Raw genomic sequence first — 27174 nt, 5'->3', positions numbered from 1 at the left:
AACGTCCCTCCACATGCTCAGTTCTGAGAGATAAGTGTGTGTGAAAGCCGGCCTTCACCTAGCTTGTTGGGAACACAAAGATTCTTTTCAGTTGCCAACTCCACTCCATACATATATATCTGGGAGGTACTAGTTCCAACACGGTTTTACAGTGAAAACTGCAGGAACTTCAAACCGGCACTAGGAAACAGACTGAGAAACCGAAGTAAAAGTTTCTCCTGCAACACGTTCCTTTTGTGCTAGATGAATGAACGTCTCTCCACATGCTCAGTTCTGAGACATAAGTCTGTGTGAAAGCCGTCCTTCACCTTGCTTGATGGGAACACAGATTTTCTTTTAAGTTGCAAACCCCACTCCATACATATATATGAGTAGGTACTAGCTCCAACTCTGTTTTACACTGAAAACTGCAGGAACTTCAAACCGACACTAAGAAAAAGAGTGAGAATCCATAGTAAAAGTTTCTCCTGCATAAATTTCCCTTGGTGCCACATGAACGATTGTTTCTCCACATGCTCAGTTCTGAGAGATTAGGGTGTTTGAAAGCCTTCCTTCACTTAGCTTGATGGGAACACAGAGTTATTTTTAAGTTGCAAACTCCACTCCATACATATATATGGGGAGGTATTATCTCCAACTCGGTTTTACAGTGAAAAGTGCAGGAAATTCAAAACGGGACTTGGAAACAGACTGAGAAACCAGAGTAAAAGTTTCCCCTGCAAAAAGTTCCCTTTGTGCTAGATGAACGAAAATCTCTCCAAATGCTCAGTTCTGAGAGATAAGTGTGTGTGAAAGCCGTCCTTCACCTCGATTCTTGGGAACACAAAATTTCTTTTCAGTTGCATACACCACACCATACATATATATGGGGAGGTACAAGATCCAACTCGGTTATACATTGAAAACTGCAGGAACTTCAAAACGGCACTAGGAAACAGACTGAGAAACCAGAGAAAAAGATTCTCCTGCAAACTGTTCTCTTGGTTCTAGATGAACGAACGACTCTCCACTTGCTCAGTTCTGAGAGATAAGTGTGTGTGAAAGCCGTCCTTCCGCTAGCTTGATGGGAACACAGAGTTTCTTTTAAGTTGCAAACTCCACTCCATACATATATATGGGGATGTAATAGCTCCACCTCGGATTTACAGTGAAAACTGCTGGAACTTCAAACCGTCACTAAGAAACAGACTGAGAATCCAGGGTAAATGTTTCCCCTGCAACCCGTTCCCTTGGTGCTAGATGAACGAACGTCTATCCAGATGCTCAATTCTGAGAGATAAGTGTGTTTGAAAGCCGTCCTTCACCTAGCTTTCTGGGAAAAAAAGTTTCTTTTCATTTGCATACTCTACTCCATAAATATATCCTTGAGGTACTAGCTCCAAAACGGTTTTACAGTGAAAACTGCAGGAACTTCAAACCGGCACTAGGAAACAGACAGAGAAATCAGAAAAAAAGTTTCTCCTGCAACCTGTTCCCTTGGTGCTAGATGAACGAAAGTCTCTCCAGATGCTCAATTCTGAGAGATAAGTGTGTGTGAAAGCCGTCCTTCACCTAGCTTGTTGGGAACACAAAGTTTCTTTTCAGTTGCAAAATCCAATCCACACATATATATGGTGTGGTACTAGATCCAAATCGGTTTTACAGTGAAACCACAGGAACTTCAAACCGGCACTTGGAAACAGACTGAGAAACCAGAGTAAATGTTTCTCCTGCAACCCGTTCCCTTTGTGCTAGATGAACGAAAGTCTCTCCACATGCTCACTTCTGAGAGATAAGTGTGTGTGATAGCCGTCCTTAACCTAGCTTGTTGGAAACACATAGTTTCTTTTCAGTTGCAAACTCCACTCCATAAATATTTATGGGGAGGTACTAGCTCCAACTTTGTTTTACAGTGAAAACTGCAGGAAATTCAAACCGTCACTAAGAAACAGACAGAGAAACAAGAGTAAAAGTTTCCCCTGCAACACTTTTCCTTGGTTCAAGATGAAAGAACGTCTCTCCTGATGCTCAATTCTGAGAGATATGTGTGTTTGAATGCCGTCCTTAACCTAGCTTTCTGGGAACACAAAGTTTCTTTACAGTTCCAAAATCCAATCCATACATATATCCTTGAGGTACTATCTCCAAAACGGTTTTAATGTGAAAACTGCAGGAACTTCAACCCGGCACTAGGAAACAGACTGAGAAACCAGAGTAAAAGTTTCTCCTGCAACCAGTTCCCTTTGCGCTAGGTGAACGAACGTCTATACACATGCTCAGTTCTGAGAGATAATTGTGTGTGAAAGCCGTCCTTCACCTAGCTTGTTGGGAACACAAAGTTTCTTTTCAGTTGCAAACTCCAATCCACACATATATATGGGGAGGTTAGCTCCAACTCGGTTTAACAGTGAAAAATGCAGGAAATTCATACCGGCACTAGGAAACAGACTAAGAAACCAGAGTATAATTTCTACTGTAACACGTTCCCTTGGTGTTAGGTGAAAGAACGTCTCTCCACATGCTCAGATCTGAGAGATATGTGTGTGTGAAAGCCGTCCTTCACCTAGCTTGTGGGGAACACAAATTTTCTTTTCAGTTGCAAACACCACTCCATATATATATATGGTGAGGTACTAGCTCCCACTCGGTTTTACAGTTAAAACTGCAGGATCTTCAAATCAGCACTTGCAAACCGACTGAGAAACCAGAGTAAAAATTTCTCCTGCATCCCGTTCCGATGGTGGTAGGTGAACGAACGTCTCTCCACATGCTCAGTTCTGAGAGATAAGTGTGTGTGAAAGCCGTCCTTAACCTAGCTTTTTGGGAACCCAAAGATTCTTTTCAGTTGCAAACTACACTCCATACATATATATGGTCGGTACCAGCACCAACACACTTTTACAGAGGAAACTGCAGGAAATTCAAACCGGCAATAGGAAACAGACTGAGAAACCAGAGTAAAAGTTTCTCCTGCAACCCGTTCCCTTTGTGCTAGATGAACGAACGTCTCTCCACATGCTCACTTCTGAGAGATAAGTGTGTGTCATAGCTATCCTTAACCTAGCTTGTTGGAAACACATAGTTTCTTTTCAGTTGCAAACTCCACTCCATAAATATATATGGGGAGGTACTAGCTCCTACGCGGTTTTACAGTGAAAACTGCAGGAACTTCAAACCAGCACTAGGAAACCGACTGAGAAACCAGAGAGAAGTTTCCCCTGCCAACCGTTCCCTTTGTGGTAGATGAACGAAAGGCTCTTCACATGCTCAGTTCTGAGAGATAAGTGTGTGTGAAAACCGTCCTTCACCAAGCTTGCTGGGAAAACAAAGTTTCTTTCATTTGCCAACTCCACTCCATACATATATATTTGGGGATGTACGAGCTCCAACTCGGTTTTCCAGTGAAAATTGCAGGAACTTCAAACCGGCACTAGGAAACAGACTGAGAAACCGAAGTAAAAGTTTCTCCTGCAACACGTTCCTTTTGTGCTAGATGAATGAACGTCTCTCCACATGCTCAGTTCTGAGACATAAGTCTGTGTGAAAGCCGTCCTTCACCTTGCTTGATGGGAACACAGATTTTCTTTTAAGTTGCAAACCCCACTCCATACATATATATGAGTAGGTACTAGCTCCAACTCTGTTTTACACTGAAAACTGCAGGAACTTCAAACCGGCACTAAGAAAAAGAGTGAGAATCCATAGTAAAAGTTTCTCCTGCATAAATTTCCCTTGGTGCCACATGAACGATTGTTTCTCCACATGCTCAGTTCTGAGAGATTAGGGTGTTTGAAAGCCTTCCTTCACTTAGCTTGATGGGAACACAGAGTTATTTTTAAGTTGCAAACTCCACTCCATACATATATATGGGGAGGTATTATCTCCAACTCGGTTTTACAGTGAAAAGTGCAGGAAATTCAAAACGGGACTTGGAAACAGACTGAGAAACCAGAGTAAAAGTTTCCCCTGCAAAAAGTTCCCTTTGTGCTAGATGAACGAAAATCTCTCCAAATGCTCAGTTCTGAGAGATAAGTGTGTGTGAAAGCCGTCCTTCACCTCGATTCTTGGGAACACAAAATTTCTTTTCAGTTGCATACACCACACCATACATATATATGGGGAGGTACAAGATCCAACTCGGTTATACATTGAAAACTGCAGGAACTTCAAAACGGCACTAGGAAACAGACTGAGAAACCAGAGAAAAAGTTTCTCCTGCAAACTGTTCTCTTGGTTCTAGATGAACGAACGACTCTCCACTTGCTCAGTTCTGAGAGATAAGTGTGTGTGAAAGCCGTCCTTCCGCTAGCTTGATGGGAACACAGAGTTTCTTTTAAGTTGCAAACTCCACTCCATACATATATATGGGGATGTAATAGCTCCACCTCGGATTTACAGTGAAAACTGCTGGAACTTCAAACCGTCACTAAGAAACAGACTGAGAATCCAGAGTAAATGTTTCCCCTGCAACCCGTTCCCTTGGTGCTAGATGAACGAACGTCTATCCAGATGCTCAATTCTGAGAGATAAGTGTGTTTGAAAGCCGTCCTTCACCTAGCTTTCTGGGAAAAAAAGTTTCTTTTCATTTGCATACTCTACTCCATAAATATATCCTTGAGGTACTAGCTCCAAAACGGTTTTACAGTGAAAACTGCAGGAACTTCAAACCGGCACTAGGAAACAGACAGAGAAATCAGAAAAAAAGTTTCTCCTGCAACCTGTTCCCTTTGTGCTAGATGAAAGAAAGTCTGTCCACATGCTCAGTTCTGAGAGATAAAGGTGTGTGAAAGTCTTCCTTTACCTAACTTGTTGGGAACACAAAGTTTCTTTTCAGTTGCAAACTCCTTTCCATATATATATATGGGGTGGTTCTAGCTCCAACTCGATTTTACAGTGAAAATTGCAGGTACTTCAAACCGGCACTAGGAAACAGACTGAGAAACCAGAGTAAAAGATTTTCCTGCACCCCGTTCCCTTGGTGCTAGTTGAAAGAACGTCCCTCCACATGCTCAGTTCTGAGAGATAAGTGTGTGTGAAAGCCGGCCTTCACCTAGCTTGTTGGGAACACAAAGATTCTTTTCAGTTGCCAACTCCACTCCATACATATATATCTGGGAGTTACTAGTTCCAACACGGTTTTACAGTGAAAACTGCAGGAACTTCAAACCGGCACTAGGAAACAGACTGAGAAACCGAAGTAAAAGTTTCTCCTGCAACACGTTCCTTTTGTGCTAGATGAATGAACGTCTCTCCACATGCTCAGTTCTGAGACATAAGTCTGTGTGAAAGCCGTCCTTCACCTTGCTTGATGGGAACACAGATTTTCTTTTAAGTTGCAAACCCCACTCCATACATATATATGAGTAGGTACTAGCTCCAACTCTGTTTTACACTGAAAACTGCAGGAACTTCAAACCGGCACTAAGAAAAAGAGTGAGAATCCATAGTAAAAGTTTCTCCTGCATAAATTTCCCTTGGTGCCACATGAACGATTGTTTCTCCACATGCTCAGTTCTGAGAGATTAGGGTGTTTGAAAGCCTTCCTTCACTTAGCTTGATGGGAACACAGAGTTATTTTTAAGTTGCCAACTCCACTCCATACATATATATGGGGAGGTATTATCTCCAACTCGGTTTTACAGTGAAAAGTGCAGGAAATTCAAAACGGGACTTGGAAACAGACTGAGAATCCAGAGTAAAAGTTTCCCCTGCAAAAAGTTCCCTTTGTGCTAGATGAACGAAAATCTCTCCAAATGCTCAGTTCTGAGAGATAAGTGTGTGTGAAAGCCGTCCTTCACCTCGATTCTTGGGAACACAAAATTTCTTTTCAGTTGCATACACCACACCATACATATATATGGGGAGGTACAAGATCCAACTCGGTTATACATTGAAAACTGCAGGAACTTCAAAACGGCACTAGGAAACAGACTGAGAAACCAGAGAAAAAGTTTCTCCTGCAAACTGTTCTCTTGGTTCTAGATGAACGAACGACTCTCCACTTGCTCATTTCTGAGAGATAAGTGTGTGTGAAAGCCGTCCTTCCGCTAGCTTGATGGGAACACAGAGTTTCTTTTAAGTTGCAAACTCCACTCCATACATATATATGGGGATGTAATAGCTCCACCTCGGATTTACAGTGAAAACTGCTGGAACTTCAAACCGTCACTAAGAAACAGACTGAGAATCCAGAGTAAATGTTTCCCCTGCAACCCGTTCCCTTGGTGCTAGATGAACGAACGTCTATCCAGATGCTCAATTCTGAGAGATAAGTGTGTTTGAAAGCCGTCCTTCACCTAGCTTTCTGGGAAAAAAAGTTTCTTTTCATTTGCATACTCTACTCCATAAATATATCCTTGAGGTACTAGCTCCAAAACGGTTTTACAGTGAAAACTGCAGGAACTTCAAACCGGCACTAGGAAACAGACAGAGAAATCAGAAAAAAAGTTTCTCCTGCAACCTGTTCCCTTTGTGCTAGATGAAAGAAAGTCTGTCCACATGCTCAGTTCTGAGAGATAAAGGTGTGTGAAAGTCTTCCTTTACCTAACTTGTTGGGAACACAAAGATTCTTTTCAGTTGCAAACTCCTTTCCATATATATATATGGGGTGGTTCTAGCTCCAACTCGATTTTACAGTGAAAATTGCAGGTACTTCAAACCGGCACTAGGAAACAGACTGAGAAACCAGAGTAAAAGATTTTCCTGCACCCCGTTCCCTTCGTGCTAGTTGAAAGAACGTCCCTCCACATGCTCAGTTCTGAGAGATAAGTGTGTGTGAAAGCCGGCCTTCACCTAGCTTGTTGGGAACACAAAGATTCTTTTCAGTTGCCAACTCCACTCCATACATATATATCTGGGAGGTACTAGTTCCAACACGGTTTTACAGTGAAAACTGCAGGAAATTCAAAACGGCACTAGGAAACAGACTGAGAAACCAGAGTAAAAGTTTCTCCTGCAACCCGTTCCCTTGGTGCCACATGAACGAACGTCTCTCCACATGCTCAGTTCTGAGAGAAAATTGTGTGTGAAAGCCGTCCTTCACCTAGCTTGTTGGGAACACAAAGTTTCTTTTCAGTAGCAAACTCCACTCCATAAATATATACGGGGAGGTTCAAGCTCCAACTCGGTTTTACAGTGAAAACTTCAGGAACTTCAAACCGGCACTAAGAAACAGACTGTGAAACAAGAGTAAACTGTCTACTGCAACCCATTCCCTTTGTGCTAGATGAACGAACGCCACTCCACATGCTGAGATCTGAGAGATAGGTGTGTGTGAAATCCGCCCTTCAAGTATCTTGTTGGAAATACAAAGTTCCGTTTCAGTTGCAAACTCGAATCCATATATATATATATGGTTAGGTATGAGCTGCAACTCGGTTTTACCATGAAAATTGCAGTTTCTTCAAACCGGCACTAGGAAACTGACTGAGAAACCAGAGTAAAAGTTTATCCTGCAACCCGTTCCATTTGTGCTAGATGAACGAACGTCTCTCCACATGCTCAGTTCTGAGAGATAAGTGTGTGAAAGCCGTCCTTCAACTTGATTGTTGGGAACACACAGTTTCTTTTCAGTTGCAAGTTACACTCCATACATATATAAGGGGAGGTACAGCTCCAACAATTCTTTACAGCGAAAACTGCAGGAACGTCAAACCGGCATAAGGAAAAAGACTGAAAAACCAGAGTAAATGTTTCTCCTGCATCCCGTTCCCTTTTTGCTAGATGAACGAACGTCTCTCCATATGCTCAGATCTGAGCGATAATTGTGTGTGAAAGCCGTTTTTCACCTAGCTTGTTGGGAACACAAAGTTCCTTGTCAGTTGCAAACTCCACTCCATATATATATATGGGGACGTACTATCTCCAAATCTGTTTTACAGTGAAATATACAGGAACTTGAAACCGGCACTAGGAAACACACCGTGAAACCAGAGTAAAAGTTTCTCCTGCAAACCGTTTCCTTTTTGCTAGATGAAAGAAAGACTATCCACATGCTCAGTTCTGAGAGATAAGTGTGTGTGAATGCCGTCTTTCATCTAGCTTTATGTGAACACAAAGAATCTTTTCAGTTGCAAACTCCACTCCATACATTTATATGGGGAGGTACTAGCTCCAACTGGGTTTTACAGTGAAAACTGCAGGAACTTGAAACCGGCACTAGGAAACAAACTGAGAAACTAGAGTAAAAGTTTCCCCTGCAACCTGTTCATTTGGTACTAGATGAAGGAAAGTCTCTCCACATGCTCAGTTCTGAGAGATAAGTGTGTGTGAAAGCCGTACTTCACCTAGGTTTTTGGGAACACAAAGCTTCTTTTCAGTTGCAAAGTCTACTCCAAACATATATATGGGGAGGTACCAGCTCCAACTCGGTTTTACAGTGAAAACTGCATGAAATTCAAAGCGGCACTAGGAAACAGACTGAGAAACCAGAGTAAAAGTTTCTCCTGCAAACCGTTCCCTTGGTGCTAGATTAACGAACGTCTCTCCACATGCTCAGTTCTGAGAGATAATTGTGTGTGAAAGCCGTCTTTCAACTAGCTTGTTGGGAATACAGAGATTCCTTTCAGTTGCAATCTTCACGACATATATATATATATGGGTAGGTACTAGCTCCAACTCGGTTTTACAGTGAAAACTGCAGGAACTTCATACTGGCACTAGGAAAAAGACTGAGAAACTAGAGAAAGGTTTCTCCTGCCACACTGCACTTTGTGGTAGATGAACGAACGTCTCTTCACATGCTCATTTCTGAGAGATATGAGTGTGTGAAAGCCGTCCTTCACCTAGCTATTTGGGAACACAAAGTTTCTTTTCAGTTGCAAACTCCACTCCATACATATATATGGGGAGGTACTAAATCCAACTCGGTTTTACAGTGAAAACTGCATGAAATTCAAAGCGGCACTAGGAAACAGACTGAGAAACCAGAGTAAAAGTTTCCCCTGCAACCCGTTCCCTTGGTGCTAGATGAACGAACGTCCCTCCACATGCTCAGATCTGAGAGATAAGTGTGTCTGGAAGCCGTACTTCACCTAGCTTGTTGGGAACAAATAGTTTCTTTTCAGTTTCCAATTCCAATCCCTACTTATATAAGGGGAGGTACTAGCTCCCACTCGGTTTTACAATGAAAACTGCAGGAATTTCAAACCGGCACTAGGAAACAGACTGAGAAACCAGAGTCAAATTTCTCCTGCAAACCGTTTCCTTTGTGCTAGATGAAAGAACGTCTCTCCACATGCTAAGTTCTGAGAGATAAGTGTGTGTGAAAGCCGTTCTTAATCCAGCTTGTTGGGAACACAGATTCCTTTCAGTTGAAATCTCCACTCCATTCATATATATGGGGAAGTAATTGCTCCAACTCGGTTTTACAGTGAAAACTGCAGGAACATATAACCGGCACTAGGAAACAGAATAAGAAACCAGAGTAAGGTTTCTACTGCAACCCGTTTCCTTTTGCTAGATGAACGAACGTCTCTCCACATGCTCAGTTCTGAGAGATAAGTGTGTGTGAAAGACGTTCTTCATCTAGCTTGTTGGGAAAACAGAGTTTCTTTTAAGTTGCAATCCCCAAACCATACATATATATGGGGAAGTACTAGCTCCAACTCGGTTTTACAGTGAAACTTGCAGGAACTTCATACCCAGACAAGGAAACAGAATGAGAAACCAGAGTAAACGTTTCTCATGCAACCCATTCCCTTTGTGCTAGTTGAACGAACGTCTCTACACATGCTCAGTTCTGAGAGATAAGTGAGTGGGAAACCCGTTCTTCACCTAGCTTTTTGGGAACACAAAGTTTGTTTTCATTTGCAAGCCCCATTTCATACAAATATATGTGGAGTTACTAATTCCAACTCGGTTTTACAGTGAAAACTGCAGGAACTTCAAACCGGCACTAGGAAACACACTGAGAAACCAGAGTAAATGTTTCCCTGCAAACCATTCTTTTGCTGATAGATGAAAGAAAGTCTCTCCATATGCTCAGTTCTGAGAGATAAGTGTGTGTGAAAGCCGTCCTTCACCTAGCTTGTTGGGAACACAAAGATTCTTTTCAGTTGCCAACTCCACTCCATACATATATATCTGGGAGGTACTAGTTCCAACACGGTTTTACAGTGAAAACTGCAGGAAATTCAAAACGGCACTAGGAAACAGACTGAGAAACCAGAGTAAAAGTTTCTCCTGCAACCCGTTCCCTTGGTGCCACATGAACGAACGTCTCTCCACATGCTCAGTTCTGAGAGAAAATTGTGTGTGAAAGCCGTCCTTCACCTAGCTTGTTGGGAACACAAAGTTTCTTTTCAGTAGCAAACTCCACTCCATAAATATATACGGGGAGGTTCAAGCTCAAACTCGGTTTTACAGTGAAAACTTCAGGAACTTCAAACCGGCACTAAGAAACAGACTGTGAAACAAGAGTAAACTGTCTACTGCAACCCATTCCCTTTGTGCTAGATGAACGAACGCCACTCCACATGCTGAGATCTGAGAGATAGGTGTGTGTGAAATCCGCCCTTCAACTATCTTGTTGGAAATACAAAGTTCCGTTTCAGTTGCAAACTCGAATCCATATATATATATATGGTTAGGTATGAGCTGCAACTCGGTTTTACCATGAAAATTGCAGTTTCTTCAAACCGGCACTAGGAAACTGACTGAGAAACCAGAGTAAAAGTTTATCCTGCAACCCGTTCCATTTGTGCTAGATGAACGAACGTCTCTCCACATGCTCAGTTCTGAGAGATAAGTGTGTGAAAGCCGTCCTTCAACTTGATTGTTGGGAACACACAGTTTCTTTTCAGTTGCAAGTTACACTCCATACATATATAAGGGGAGGTACAGCTCCAACAATTCTTTACAGCGAAAACTGCAGGAACGTCAAACCGGCATAAGGAAAAAGACTGAAAAACCAGAGTAAATGTTTCTCCTGCATCCCGTTCCCTTTTTGCTAGATGAACGAACGTCTCTCCATATGCTCAGATCTGAGCGATAATTGTGTGTGAAAGCCGTTTTTCACCTAGCTTGTTGGGAACACAAAGTTCCTTGTCAGTTGCAAACTCCACTCCATATATATATATGGGGACGTACTATCTCCAAATCTGTTTTACAGTGAAATATACAGGAACTTGAAACCGGCACTAGGAAACACACCGTGAAACCAGAGTAAAAGTTTCTCCTGCAAACCGTTTCCTTTTTGCTAGATGAAAGAAAGACTATCCACATGCTCAGTTCTGAGAGATAAGTGTGTGTGAATGCCGTCTTTCATCTAGCTTTATGTGAACACAAAGAATCTTTTCAGTTGCAAACTCCACTCCATACATTTATATGGGGAGGTACTAGCTCCAACTGGGTTTTACAGTGAAAACTGCAGGAACTTGAAACCGGCACTAGGAAACAAACTGAGAAACTAGAGTAAAAGTTTCCCCTGCAACCTGTTCATTTGGTACTAGATGAAGGAAAGTCTCTCCACATGCTCAGTTCTGAGAGATAAGTGTGTGTGAAAGCCGTACTTCACCTAGGTTTTTGGGAACACAAAGCTTCTTTTCAGTTGCAAAGTCTACTCCAAACATATATATGGGGAGGTACCAGCTCCAACTCGGTTTTACAGTGAAAACTGCATGAAATTCAAAGCGGCACTAGGAAACAGACTGAGAAACCAGAGTAAAAGTTTCTCCTGCAAACCGTTCCCTTGGTGCTAGATTAACGAACGTCTCTCCACATGCTCAGTTCTGAGAGATAATTGTGTGTGAAAGCCGTCTTTCAACTAGCTTGTTGGGAATACAGAGATTCCTTTCAGTTGCAATCTTCACGACATATATATATATATGGGTAGGTACTAGCTCCAACTCGGTTTTACAGTGAAAACTGCAGGAACTTCATACTGGCACTAGGAAAAAGACTGAGAAACTAGAGAAAGGTTTCTCCTGCCACACTGCACTTTGTGGTAGATGAACGAACGTCTCTTCACATGCTCATTTCTGAGAGATATGAGTGTGTGAAAGCCGTCCTTCACCTAGCTATTTGGGAACACAAAGTTTCTTTTCAGTTGCAAACTCCACTCCATACATATATATGGGGAGGTACTAAATCCAACTCGGTTTTACAGTGAAAACTGCATGAAATTCAAAGCGGCACTAGGAAACAGACTGAGAAACCAGAGTAAAAGTTTCCCCTGCAACCCGTTCCCTTGGTGCTAGATGAACGAACGTCCCTCCACATGCTCAGATCTGAGAGATAAGTGTGTCTGGAAGCCGTACTTCACCTAGCTTGTTGGGAACAAATAGTTTCTTTTCAGTTTCCAATTCCAATCCCTACTTATATAAGGGGAGGTACTAGCTCCCACTCGGTTTTACAATGAAAACTGCAGGAATTTCAAACCGGCACTAGGAAACAGACTGAGAAACCAGAGTCAAATTTCTCCTGCAAACCGTTTCCTTTGTGCTAGATGAAAGAACGTCTCTCCACATGCTAAGTTCTGAGAGATAAGTGTGTGTGAAAGCCGTTCTTAATCCAGCTTGTTGGGAACACAGATTCCTTTCAGTTGAAATCTCCACTCCATTCATATATATGGGGAAGTAATTGCTCCAACTCGGTTTTACAGTGAAAACTGCAGGAACATATAACCGGCACTAGGAAACAGACTAAGAAACCAGAGTAAGGTTTCTACTGCAACCCGTTTCCTTTTGCTAGATGAACGAACGTCTCTCCACATGCTCAGTTCTGAGAGTTAATTGTTTGTGAAAGCCTAACTTCACCTAGCTTGTTGGAAACACAAAGTTTCTTTTCAGTTTCAAACTCCAATCCCTACATGTATATGGCGAGGTACTAGCGCCAACTAAGTTTTACAGTGAAAACTGCAGGAAATTCAAACCCGCACTAGGAAACAGAATGAGAAACAAGAGTAAATGTTTCTCCTGCAACCCATTCCCTTTGTGTTAGTTGAACGAACGCCTCTACACATGCTCAGTTCTGAGAGATAAGTGAGTGTGAATGCCGTCCTTCAACTTTCTTGTTGGGAACACAAAGTTTGTTTTCATTTGCAAACTACAATTCATACAAATATATGGGAAGGTACTAGCCCCAACTCGGTTTTACAGTGAAAACTGCAGGAACTTCAAACCGGCACTAGGAAACAGAGTGAGAAACCAGAGTAAACGTTTCTCCTGCAACCCGTTCCCTTGGTGCTAGATGAATGAACGTCTCTCCACATGCTCATTTCTGAGAAATAAGTGTGTGTGAAAGCCTTCCTTAACCTAGTTTGTTGGGAACACAGAGTTTCCTTTAAGTTTCAATCTCCACTCCATACATATATATGGGTAGGTACTAGCTCCAAATCGGTTTTACAGTGAAAACTGCAGGAACTTCAAACCGGCACTAGGAAACAGACTGAGAAAGCAGAGAAAAAGTGTGTCCTGCAACCCATTCCCTTTGTGCTAGTTGAACGAACGTCTCTACACATGCTCTGTTCTGAGAGATAAGTGAGTGGGAAACCCGTTCTTCACCTAGCTTATTGGGAACACAAAGTTTGTTTTCATTTGCAAGCCCCACTTCATACAAATATATGGGGAGTTACAAACTCCAACTCGGTTTTACTGTGAAAACTGCAGGAACTTCAAACCGGCACTAGGAAACACACTGAGAAACCAGAGTAAATGTTTCCCTGCAATCCATTCTTTTGCTGATAGATGAAAGAAAGTCTCTCCATATGCTCAGTTATGAGAGATAAGTGTGTGTGAAAGCCGTCCTTCACCTAGCTTGTTCGGAAAACAAAGTTCCTTTTCAGTTGCCAACTCCAATCCATATATATATATGGGGAGGTACTAGCTCGAAATCGGTTTTACAGTGAAAACTGCATGAAATTCAAAGCGGCTCTAGGAAACAGACTGAGAAACCAGAGTAAAAGTTTCTCCTGCAACCCGTTCCCTTGGTGCTAGATGAACGAAATTCTCTACACATGCTCAGTTCTGAGAGATAAGTGAGTGTGAATGCCGTCCTTCAACTTTCTTGTTGGGAACACAAAGGTTGTTTTCATTTGCAAACAACACTTCATACAAATATATGGGGAGGTACTAGCCCCAACTCGGTTTTACAGTGAAAACTGCAGGAACTTCAAACCGGCACTAGGAAACAGAGTGAGAAACCAGAGTAAAAGTTTCTCCTGCAACCCGTTCCCTTGGTGCTAGATGAATGAACGTCTCTCCACATGCTCAGTTCTGAGAAATAAGTGTGTGTGAAAGCCTTCCTTAATCTAGTTTGTTGGGAACACAGAGTTCTTTTAAGTTTCAATCTCCAATCCATACATATATATGGGTAGGTACTAGCTCCAACTCGGTTTTACAGTGAAAACTGCAGGAATTTCAAAACGGCACTAGGAAACAGACTGAGAAACCAGAGTAAAAGTTTCCCCTGCAACCTGTTCATTTGGTACTAGATGAAAGAAAGTCTCTCCACATGCTCAGTTCTGAGAGATAAGTGTGTGTGAAAGCCGTACTTCACCTAGGTTTTTGGGAACACAAAGCTTCTTTTCAGTTGCAAAGTCTACTCCAAACATATATATGGGGAGGTACCAGCTCCAAATCGGTTTTACAGTGAAAACTGCAGGAACTTCAAACCGGCACTAGGAAACAGACTGAGAAACCAGAGTAAAAGTTTCTCCTGCAAACCGTTCCCTTGGTGCTAGATTAACGAACGTCTCTCCACATGCTCAGTTCTGAGAGATAATTGTGTGTGAAAGCCGTCTTTCAACTAGCTTGTTGGGAATACAGAGATTCCTTTCAGTTGCAATCTCCACGACATATATATATATGGGTAGGTACTAGCTCCAACTCGGTTTTACAGTGAAAACTGCAGGAACTTCATACTGGCACTAGGAAAAAGACTGAGAAACTAGAGAAAGGTTTTTCCTGCCACACTGCACTTTGTGGTAGATGAACGAACGTCTCTTCAAATGCTCATTTCTGAGAGATATGAGTGTGTGAAAGCCGTCCTTCACCTAGCTATTTGGGAACACAAAGTTTCTTTTCAGTTGCAAACTCCACTCCATACATATATATGGGGAGGTACTAAATCCAACTCGGTTTTACAGTGAAAACTGCATGAAATTCAAAGCGGCACTAGGAAACAGACTGAGAAACCAGAGTAAAAGTTTCCCCTGCAACCCGTTCCCTTGGTGCTAGATGAACGAACGTCCCTCCACATGCTCAGATCTGAGAGATAAGTGTGTCTGGAAGCCGTACTTCACCTAGCTTGTTGGGAACAAATAGTTTCTTTTCAGTTTCCAATTCCAATCCCTACTTATATAAGGGGAGGTACTAGCTCCCACTCGGTTTTACAATGAAAACTGCAGGAATTTCAAACCGGCACTAGGAAACAGACTGAGAAACCAGAGTCAAATTTCTCCTGCAAACCGTTTCCTTTGTGCTAGATGAAAGAACGTCTCTCCACATGCTAAGTTCTGAGAGATAAGTGTGTGTGAAAGCCGTTCTTAATCCAGCTTGTTGGGAACACAGATTCCTTTCAGTTGAAATCTCCACTCCATTCATATATATGGGGAAGTAATTGCTCCAACTCGGTTTTACAGTGAAAACTGCAGGAACATATAACCGGCACTAGGAAACAGACTAAGAAACCAGAGTAAGGTTTCTACTGCAACCCGTTTCCTTTTGCTAGATGAACGAACGTCTCTCCACATGCTCAGTTCTGAGAGATAAGTGTGTGTGAAAGACGTTCTTCATCTAGCTTGTTGGGAAAACAGAGTTTCTTTTAAGTTGCAATCCCCAAACCATACATATATATGGGGAAGTACTAGCTCCAACTCGGTTTTACAGTGAAACTTGCAGGAACTTCATACCCAGACAAGGAAACAGAATGAGAAACCAGAGTAAACGTTTCTCATGCAACCCATTCCCTTTGTGCTAGTTGAACGAACGTCTCTACACATGCTCAGTTCTGAGAGATAAGTGAGTGGGAAACCCGTTCTTCACCTAGCTTTTTGGGAACACAAAGTTTGTTTTCATTTGCAAGCCCCATTTCATACAAATATATGTGGAGTTACTAATTCCAACTCGGTTTTACAGTGAAAACTGCAGGAACTTCAAACCGGCACTAGGAAACACACTGAGAAACCAGAGTAAAGGTTTCCCTGCAAACCATTCTTTTGCTGATAGATGAAAGAAAGTCTCTCCATATGCTCAGTTCTGAGAGATAAGTGTGTGTGAAAGCCGTCCTTCACCTAACTTGTTGGGAACACAAAGTTTCTTTTCAGTTGCAAACTCCACTCTATACATATATATCGGGAGGTACTAGCTCCAACTCTTTTTTACAGTGAAAACTGCAGGAAATTCAACCCTGCACTAGGAAACAGGCTGAGAAACCAGAGTAAATGTTTCTCCTGCAAACCGTTCCCATTGTGCTAGATGAACGAACGTCTCTCGATATGCTCAGATCTGAGCGATAATTGTGTGTGAAAGCCGTTTTTCACCTAGCTTGTTGGGAACACAAAGTTCCTTGTCAGTTGCAAACTCAACTCCATACATATATATGGGGACGTACTATCTCCAAATCTGTTTTACAGTGAAATATACAGGAACTTGAAACCGGCATTAGGAAACACACTGTGAAACCAGAGTAAAAGTTTATCCTGCAAACCGTTTCCTTTTTCCTAGATGAAAGAAAGACTCTCCACATGCTCAGTTCTGAGAGATAAGTGTGTGTGAATGCCGTCTTTCATCTAGCTTTATGTGAACACAAAGAATCTTTTCAGTTGCAAACTCCACTCTAAACATTTATATGGGGAGGTACTAGCTCCAACTGGGTTTTACAGTGAAAACTGCAGGAACTTCAAACCGGTCTAGGAAACAGACTGAGAAACCTGAGTAAGAGTTTCTCCTGCAAAGCGTTTCCTTTTTGCTAGATGAACGAAAGTCTCTCCACATGCTCAGTTCTGAGAGTTAATTGTTTGTGAAAGCCTAACTTCACCTAGCTTGTTGGAAACACAAAGTTTCTTTTCAGTTTCAAACTCCAATCCCTACATGTATATGGCGAGGTACTAGCGCCAACTAAGTTTTACAGTGAAAACTGCACTAAATTCAAACCCGCACTAGGAAACAGAATGAGAAACAAGAGTAAATGTTTCTCCTGCAACCCATTCCCTTTGTGTTAGTTGAACGAACGCCTCTACACATGCTCAGTTCTGAGAGATAAGTGAGTGTGAATGCCGTCCTTCAACTTTCTTGTTGGGAACACAAAGTTTGTTTTCATTTGCAAACTACAATTCATACAAATATATGGGGAGGTACTAGCCCCAACTCGGTTTTACAGTGAAAACTGCAGGAACTTCAAACCGGCACTAGGAAACAGAGTGAGAAACCAGAGTAAACGTTTCTCCTGCAACCCGTTCCCTTGGTGCTAGATGAATGAACGTCTCTCCACATGCTCAGTTCTGAGAAATAAGTGTGTGTGAAAGCCTTCCTTAACCTAGTTTGTTGGGAACACAGAGTTTCCTTTAAGTTTCAATCTCCACTCCATACATATATATGGGTAGGTACTAGCTCCAAATCGGTTTTACAGTGAAAACTGCAGGAACTTCAAAACGGCACTAGGAAACAGACTGAGAAACCAGAGTCAGATTTCTCCTGCAACCCGTTTAATTTCTGCTAGATGAAAGAACTTCTCTCCACATGCTCAGTTCTGAGATATAAGTGTGTGTGAATGCCGTCCTTCACCTAGCTTGTTGGGAATACAAAGTTTATTTTCAGTTGCAAACTCCACTCTATACATATATATGGGGAGGTACTAGCTCCAACTCGGTTTTACAGTGAAAACTGCAGGAACTTCAAACCGGCACTAGGAAACAGACTGAGAAACCAGAGTCAAATTTCTCCTGCAAACCGTTTCCTTTGTGCTAGATGAAAGAACGTCTCTCCACATGCTCAGTTCTGAGAGATATGTGTGTGTGAAAGCCGTTCTTAATCCAGCTTGTTGGGAACACAGATTCCTTTCAGTTGAAATCTCCACTCCATTCATATATATGGGGAAGTAATTGCTCCAACTCGGTTTTACAGTGAAAACTGCAGGAATATATAACCGGCAATAGGAAACAGACTAAGAAACCAGAGTAAGGTTTCTACTGCAACCCGTTTCCTTTTGCTAGATGAACGAACGTCTCTCCACATGCTCAGTTCTGAGAGATAAGTGTGTGTCAAAGACGTTCTTCATCTAGCTTTTTGGGAAAACAGAGTTTCTTTTAAGTTGCAATCTCCAAACCATACATATATATGGGGAGGTACTAGCTCCAACTCGGTTTTACAGTGAAACTTGCAGGAACTTCATAACCAGACAAGGAAACAGAATGAGAAACCAGAGTAAACGTTTCTCATGCAACCCATTCCCTTTGTGCTAGTTGAACGAACGTCTCTACACATGCTCAGTTCTGAGAGATAAGTGAGTGGGAAACCCGTTCTTCACCTAGCTTATTGGGAACACAAAGTTTGTTTTCATTTGCAAGCCCCACTTCATACAAATATATGGGGAGTTACAAACTCCAACTCGGTTTTACTGTGAAAACTGCAGGAATTTCAAACCGGCACTAGGAAACAGTCTGAGAAACCAGAGTCAAATTTCTCCTGCAAACCGTTTCCTTTGTGCTAGATGAAAGAACGTCTCTCCACATGCTCAGTTCTGAGAGATATGTGTGTGTGAAAGCCGTTCTTAATCCAGCTTGTTGGGAACACAGATTCCTTTCAGTTGAAATCTCCACTCCATTCATAAATATGGGGAAGTAAATGCTCCAACTCGGTTTTACAGTGAAAACTGCAGGAACATATAACTGGCAATAGGAAACAGACTAAGAAACCAGAGTAAGGTTTCTACTGCAACCCGTTTCCTTTTGCTAGATGAACGAACGTCTCTCCACATGCTCAGTTCTGAGAGATAAGTGTGTGTCAAAGACGTTCTTCATCTAGCTTTTTGGGAAAACAGAGTTTCTTTTAAGTTGCAATCTCCAAACCATACATATATATGGGGAGGTACTAGCTCCAACTCGGTTTTACAGTGAAACTTGCAGGAACTTCATAACCAGACAAGGAAACAGAATGAGAAACCAGAGTAAACGTTTCTCATGCAACCCATTCCCTTTGTGCTAGTTGAACGAACGTCTCTACACATGCTCAGTTCTGAGAGATAAGTGAGTGGGAAACCCGTTCTTCACCTAGCTTATTGGGAACACAAAGTTTGTTTTCATTTGCAAGCCCCACTTCATACAAATATATGGGGAGTTACAAACTCCAACTCGGTTTTACTGTGAAAACTGCAGGAACTTCAAACCGGCACTAGGAAACACACTGAGAAACCAGAGTAAATGTTTCCCTGCAATCCATTCTTTTGCTGATAGATGAAAGAAAGTCTCTCCATATGCTCAGTTATGAGAGATAAGTGTGTGTGAAAGCCGTCCTTCACCTAGCTTGTTCGGAAAACAAAGTTCCTTTTCAGTTGCCAACTCCAATCCATATATATATATGGGGAGGTACTAGCTCGAAATCGGTTTTACAGTGAAAACTGCAGGAACTTGAAACAGGCACTAGGAAACAAACTGAGAAACCAGAGAAAAAGTTTCCCCTGCAACCTGTTCATTTGGTACTAGATGAAAGAAAGTCTCTCCACATGCTCAGTTCTGAGAGATAAGTGTGTGTGAAAGCCGTACTTCACCTAGGTTTTTGGGAACACAAAGCTTCTTTTCAGTTGCAAATTCTACTCCAAACATATATATGGGGAGGTACCAGCTCCAACTCGGTTTTACAGTGAAAACTGCATGAAATTCAAAGCGGCACTAGGAAACAGACTGAGAAAACAGAGTAAAAGTTTCTCCTGCAACCCGTTCCCTTTGAGCTAGATGAATGAACGTCTCTCCACATGCTCAGTTCTGAGAAATAAGTGTGTGTGAAAGCCTTCCTTAATCTAGTTTGTTGGGAAAACAGAGTTTCCTTTAAGTTTCAATCTCCACTCCATACATATATATGGGTAGGTACTAGCTCCAACTCGTTTTTACAGTGAAAACTGCAGGAACTTCAACACGGCACTAGAAAACAGACTTAGAAACCAGAGTCAAATTTCTCCTGCAACCCGTTTCATTTGTGCTAGATGAAAGAACTTCTCTCCACATGCTCAGTTCTGAGATATAAGTGTGTGTGAATGCCGTCCTTCACCTAGCTTGTTGGGAATACAAAGTTTATTTTCAGTTGCAAACTCCACTCTATACATATATATGGGGAGGTACTAGCTTCAACTCGGTTTTACAGTGAAAACTGCAGGAATTTCAAACCGGCACTAGGAAACAGACTGAAAAACCAGAGTCAAATTTCTCCTGCAAACCGTTTCATTTGTGCTAGATGAAAGAACGTCTCTCCACATGCTCAGTTCTGAGAGATAAGTGTTTGTGAAAGCCGTTCTTAATCCAGCTTGTTGGGAACACAGATTCCTTTCAGTTGAAATCTCCACTCCATTCATATATATGGGGAAGTAATTGCTCCAACTCGGTTTTACAGTGAAAACTGCAGGAACATATAACCGGCACTAGGAAACAGACTAAGAAACCAGAGTAAGGTTTCTACTGCAACCCGTTTCCTTTTGCTAGATGAACGAACGTCTCTCCACATGATCAGATCTGAGAGATAAGTGTGTGTGAAAGACGTTCTTCATCTAGCTTGTTGGGAAAACAGAGTTTCTTTTAAGTTGCAATCTCCAAACCATACATATATATGGGGAGTTACTAGCTCCAACTCGGTTTTACAGTGAAACATGCAGGAACTTCATACCCAGACAAGGAAACAGAATGAGAAACCAGAGTAAACGTTTCTCATGCAACCCATTCCCTTTGTGCTAGTTGAACGAACGTCTCTACACATGCTCAGTTCTGAGAGATAAGTGAGTGGGAAACCCGTTCTTCACCTAGCTTTTTGGGAACACAAAGTTTGTTTTAATTTGCAAGCCCCACTTCATACAAATATATGGGGAGTTACTACCTCCAACTCGGTTTTACAGTGAAAACTGCAGGAACTTCAAACCGGCACTAGGAAACAGAGTGAGAAACCAGAGTAAAAGTTTCACCTGCAACCCGTTCCCTTGGTGCTAGAAGAATGAACGACTCTCCACAAGCTCACTTCTGAGAAATAAGTGTGTGTGAAAGCCTTCCTTTATCTAGTTTGTTGGGAACACAGAGTTTCCTTTAAGTTTCAATCTCCACTCCATACATATATATGGGTAGGTAATAGCTCCAACTCGGTTTTACAGTGAAATCTGCAGGAACTTCAAAACGGCACTAGGAAACAGACTGAGAAACCAGAGTCAAATTTCTCCTGCAACCCGTTTCCTTTGTGCTAGATGAAAGAACTTCTCTCCACATGCTCAGTTCTGAGAGATAAATGTGTTTGAAAGCCGTGCTTCACCGAGCTTGTTGGGAACACAAATTTCTTTTCAGTTGCAAACTCCACTCCATACATTTATATGGGGAGGTATTAGCTCTAAATCTGATTTACAGTGAAAACTGCAAGAACATCAAACAGGCACTAGGAAACAGACTGAGAAACCAGAGTAACATTTCTCCTGCAACACGTTTCCTTTGTGCTAGAAGAAAGAACGTCTCTCCACATGCTCAGTTCTGAGAGATAAATGTGTGTGAAAGCCGTGCTTCACCGAGCTTGTTGGGAAAACAAAGTTTCTTTTCAGTTGCAAACTCCAATCCATACATATATATAGGGAGGTACTAGCACCCACTCGTTTTTACAGTGAAAACTGCAGGAACTTTAAAGCGGCACTAGGAAACATACTGAGAAACAAGAGTAAAATTTCACCAGCAACCCGTTCCCTTGGTGCTAGATTAACGAACGTCTCTCCACGTGCTCAGTTCTGAGAGATAATTGTGTGTGAAAGCCGTCTTTCAACAAGCTTGTTGGGAACACAGAGTTTCCTTTCAGTTGCAATCTCCAATCCATATATATATATGGTTAGGCACTACCTCCAACTCGGTTTTACAGTGAAAATTTCAGGAACTTCAAACCGGCACTAGGAAACAGACTGAGAAACTAGAGAATTGTTTCTCCTGCCACCCATGCACTTTCTGGTAGATGAACGATCGTCTCTTCACATGCTCAGATCTGAGAGATAAGTGTGTTTTAAAGCCGTCCTTTACCAAGCTTGTTGGGAAAACAAAGTTACTTTTCAGTTGCAAACTCCACACCATATAATTTTATTGGGAGGTACTAGCTCCAAATGTGTTTTACAGTGAATACCGCAGGAATTTCAAACAGGCACTATGAAACAGACTCAGAAACCAGAGTAAAGTTTCCGCTGCAACCTGTTACCTTTTTGCTAGATGAACGAACGTCTCTCCACATGCTAAATTCTGAAGAGAAAAGTGTGTGTGAAAGCTGTCCTTTACCTTGCTTGTTCGGAACTCAAATTTCCTTTTCAGTTGCAAACTCCACTCCATACCTATATATGGGGAGGTACTAGCTCCAACTCGGTTTTACAGTGAAAACTGCAGGAACTACAATCCGGCACTAGGAAAAATACTCAGAATCCAGAGTAATAGTTTCTCCTGCAAACCTTTCATTTTATGCTAGATGAACGAACGTCTCTCCACATGTTCAGATCTGATAGATAATTGTTTGTGAAAGCCGTCCTTCAATAAGCTTGTTGGGAACACAAATTTTCTTTACAGTTGCAAACTCCACTCCATATATATATATATGGAGTTACTAGCTCCAACTCGGTTTTAAACTGAAAACTGCCGGAACTAAAAACCGGCAGTAGGAAACAGACTGAGAAAGCAGAGTAATAGTTTCCCCTGCAACCGGTTTCCATTTTGCTGTGTGAACGATAGTCTCTCCACATGCTTGGTTCTGAGAGATATTTGTGTGTGAAAGCCGTCCTTCACTTAAATTTTTGGGAAAACAAAGTTACTTTTCAGTTCCAATATCCACTCCATACATATATAAGGGGAGGTACAAGCTCCAACTCGGTTTTACAGTGAATAATGCAGGAAATTCAAACCGGAACTAGGAAACAGACTGAGAAACCAGAGTAAAAGTTTCCCCTGCAACACGTTCCCATTGTGCTAGATGAACGAACGTCTCTCCATAAGCTCAGTTCTGAGAGATAATTGTGTGTGAAAGCCGTCCTTCACCTATCTTGTTTGGAACACAAAGTTTCTTTTCAGTTGCAAACACCACTGCATACAATTATATGGGGAAGTACTAGATCGAAATCCGTTTTACACTGAAAACTGCAGGAATTTGAAACCGGCACTAGGAAACAGACTGAGAAACCAGAGTATAAGTTTTTCCTGCAAACCGTTTCCTTTTTGCTAGATGAACGAAACTCTCACCACATGCTCAGTTCTGAGAGTTAAGTGTGTGTGAAAGCCGTACTTCACCTATCTTGTTGGGAACACAAATTTCTTTTCAGTTACAAAGTCCACTCCATACATTTATATGGGGAGGTACAAGCTCCAACTCGGTTTTTCAGTGAAAACTGCAGGAACATCAAACCGGCACTAGGAAACACACTGAGAAACCAGAGTAAAAGTTTCTCCTGCAACCCTTTCCTTTTGTGCTAGATGAACGAACATACTCCACATGCTCATTTCTGAGAGATAAGAGTGTGTGAAAGCTGTCCTTCAACTAGCTTCTTGGGAACACAAAATTCCTTTTCAGTTGCAAACTCCACTCCATACATATATATGGGGAGGTACTAGCTCCAACTCGGTTTTACAGTGAAAACTGCAGGAACTTCAAACCGGCACGAGGAAACAGACTGAGAAACTAGAGTATAATTTCTCCTGCAACACGTTCCCATTGTGCTAGATGAACGAACGTCTCTCCATAAGCTCAGTTCTGAGCGATAATTGTGTGTGAAAGCCGTGCTTCACCTAGCTTGTTGGGAATACAAAGTTTCTTTTCAGTTGCAAACACCACTGCATACAAATATATGGGGAGGTACTAGATCCAAATCCGTTTTACAGTGAAAACTGCAGGAACTTGAAACCGGCACTAGGAAACAGAATGAGATACCAGAGTATAAGTTTTTCCTGCAAACCATTTCCTTTTTGCTAGATGAACGAAACTCTCACCACATGCTCAGTTCTGAGAGTTAAGTGTGTGTGAAAGCCGTACTTCACCTAGCTTGTTGGGAACACAAATTTCTTTTCAGTTACAAACGCCACTCCATACATTTATATGGGGAGGTACAAGCTCCAACTCGGTTTTACAGTGAAAACTGCAGGAACATCAAACCGGCACTAGGAAACACACTGAGAAACCAGAGTAAAAGTTTCTCCTGTAACCCTTTCCTTTTGTGCTAGATGAACGAACATACTCCACATGCTCATTTCTGAGAGATAAGAGTGTGTGAAAGCTGTCCTTCAACTAGCTTGTTGGGAAAACAAAGTTTCTTTTCAGTTGCAAACTCCACTCCATACATATATATGGGGAGGTACTAGCTCCAACTCGGTTTTACAGTGAAAACTGTAGGAACTTCAAACCGGCACGAGGAAACAGACTGAGAAACTAGAGTATAATTTCTCCTGCAACACGTTCCATTTATGCTAGATGAAAGAACGTCTCTCCACATGCTCAGTTCTGAGAAAAATGTGTGTGTGAAAGCCGTCCTTCACCTAGCTTTTTGGGAAAACAAAGTTTCTTTCCAGTTGCAAACTCCACTCCATATAAATATATATGGAGGTACTAGCTCCAACTCGGTTTTACAGTTAAAACTGCCGGAACTACAAACCGGCACTAGGAAACAGACTGAGAAACTAGAGAAAAACTTTATCCTGCAAACCGTTTCCATTGTGCTGTGTGAACGAATGTCTCTCCACATGCTGGGATCTGAGAGATAATTGTGTGTGAAAGCCGTACTTCAATTTACTTGTTGGGAACACAAAGTTTCTTTTCAGTTGCAAACTCCAATCCATATATATATAAGGGTAGGTACTAGCTCCAACTCGATTTTACAGTGAAAACTGCAGGAATTTCAAACTGGCACTAGGAAACAGACTGAGAAAACAGAGTAAAAGTTTCTCCTGCAGCACGTTCTCTTGGTGCTACATGAACGAACGTCTTTCCACATGCTCAGTATTGAGAGATAAGTGTGTGTGAAAGCCGTCCTTCACCTAGCTTGTTGGAACACAAAGTTCCTTGTCAGTTGCAGTCTCCACTCTATACATATATATGGGGATGTACTAGCTCCAAATCTGTTTTAAAGTGAAAACTGCAGGAACTTCAAACCGGCACTAGGAAAAAGACTGATAAACCAGTGAAAATGTTTCTCCTACAACCCGTTTCTTTGTGTTAGATGAACGAGCATCTCTCCAAATGATCATTTCAGAGAGAAAAGTGTGTGTGAATGCCGTCCTTCACCTAGCTTTGTGGGAACACAAAGTTCCTTGTCATTTGCAAACTCCACTCCATACATATATATGGGGAGGTACTAGCTCCAAATCTGTTTTACAGTGAAAACTACAGGAACTTGAATTCGGCACTAGGAAACAGACTGAGAAACCAGAGTAAAAGTATCTCCTGCAAACCGTTTCCTTTTTGCTAGATGAAAGAAAGACTCTCCACATGCTCAGTTCTGAGGGATAAGTGTGTGTGAATGCCGTCTTTCATCTAGTTATTTGTAAACACAAAGTAACTTTTCAGTTGCAAACACCAATTCATACATTTATATGGGGAGGTACTAGCTGCAACTCGGTTTTACAGTGGAAACTGCAGGAACTTCAAACTGGTTAGGAAACAGACTGAGAAACCTGAGTAAGAATTTCCCCTGCAAAGCATTTCCTTTTTGCTAGAGGAACGAATGTCTCTCCACATGCTCAGTTCTGAGTGTTAAGTGTGTGTGAAAGCAGAACTTCACCTAGCTTTTTGGAAACACAAAGTTTCTTTTCAGTTTCAAACACCAATCCCTACTTATATATGGCGAGGTTATAGCGCTAACTAGGTTTTACAGTGAAAACTGCAGGAAATTCAAACCCGCACTAGGAAACAGAATGAGAAACCAGAGTAAACGTTTCTCCTGCAACCCATTCCCTTTGTTCTAGTTGAACGAACGTCTCTACACATGCTGAGTTCTGAGAGATAAGTGAGTGTGAATACCGTTCTTCACCGTGCTTGTTGGGAACACAAAGTTTGTTTTCATTTGCAAACATCAATTCATACAAATATATGGGGAGGTACAAGCTCCAGCTCGGTTTTACAGTGAAAACTGCCGGAACTTCAAACTGGCACTACGAAACAGACTGAGAAACCAGAGTAATAGCTTCACATGCAACCCGTTCCCTTGGTTCTAGATGAACGAACGTATCTCCACATGCTCAGTTCTGAGGGATAAGTGTGTGTGAAAGCCATCTTTCAACTAGCTTGTTGGGAACACAGAGTTTCCTTTCAGTTGCAATCTCCACTCCATACATATAAATGGGTACGTAAAACTCCAACACGGTTTTACAGTTAAAACTGCAGGAACTTCAAACCGGCACTAGGAAACAGACTGAGAAACTAGAGAAATGTTTCTCCTGCCACCCGTGCCCTTTGTGGTAGATGAACGATCTTCTCTTCACATGCTCAGTTCTGAGAGATAAGTGTGCGTGAAAGCCGTCCTTCACCAAACTTGTTGGGAACACAAAGTTTCTTTTGAGTTGCAAACTCCACTCAAAACATATATATGGGGAGGTACTAAATCCTACTCGGTTTTACAGTGAAAACTGCAGGAACTTCAAACAGGCCCTAGGAAACAGAATGAGAAACCAGAGAAAATGTTTCTCCTGCAACTCGTTCCCATTGTGCTAGATGAACGAACGTCTCTCCATATGCTCAGTTCTGAGGGATAATTGTGTGTGAAAGCCGTCCTTCATCTAGCTTGTTGGGAACACAAAGTTTCTTTTCAGTTGCAAACTCCAATGCATACAATTATATGGGTAGGTACTTCCTCCAACTCCGTTTTACTGTGAAAACTGCAGGAAATTCAAACCGGCACTAGGAAAAACACTGATAAACCAGAGTAAATGTTTCTCCTGCAACCCGTCTCTTAGTGCTAGTTGAATGAACGTCTCTCCCATGCTCAGTTCTGAGAGATAAGTGTGTGTGAAAGCCGTCCTTCAGCTAGCATGTTGGAACACAAAGTTTCTTTTCAGTTGCAAACTCCAAT

The sequence above is a fragment of the Camelus bactrianus genome, chromosome 4 (assembly GCF_048773025.1).
Source record: "Camelus bactrianus isolate YW-2024 breed Bactrian camel chromosome 4, ASM4877302v1, whole genome shotgun sequence".
Classification (NCBI taxonomy): domain Eukaryota; kingdom Metazoa; phylum Chordata; class Mammalia; order Artiodactyla; family Camelidae; genus Camelus; species Camelus bactrianus.
This window is presented reverse-complemented; position numbering follows the sequence as displayed.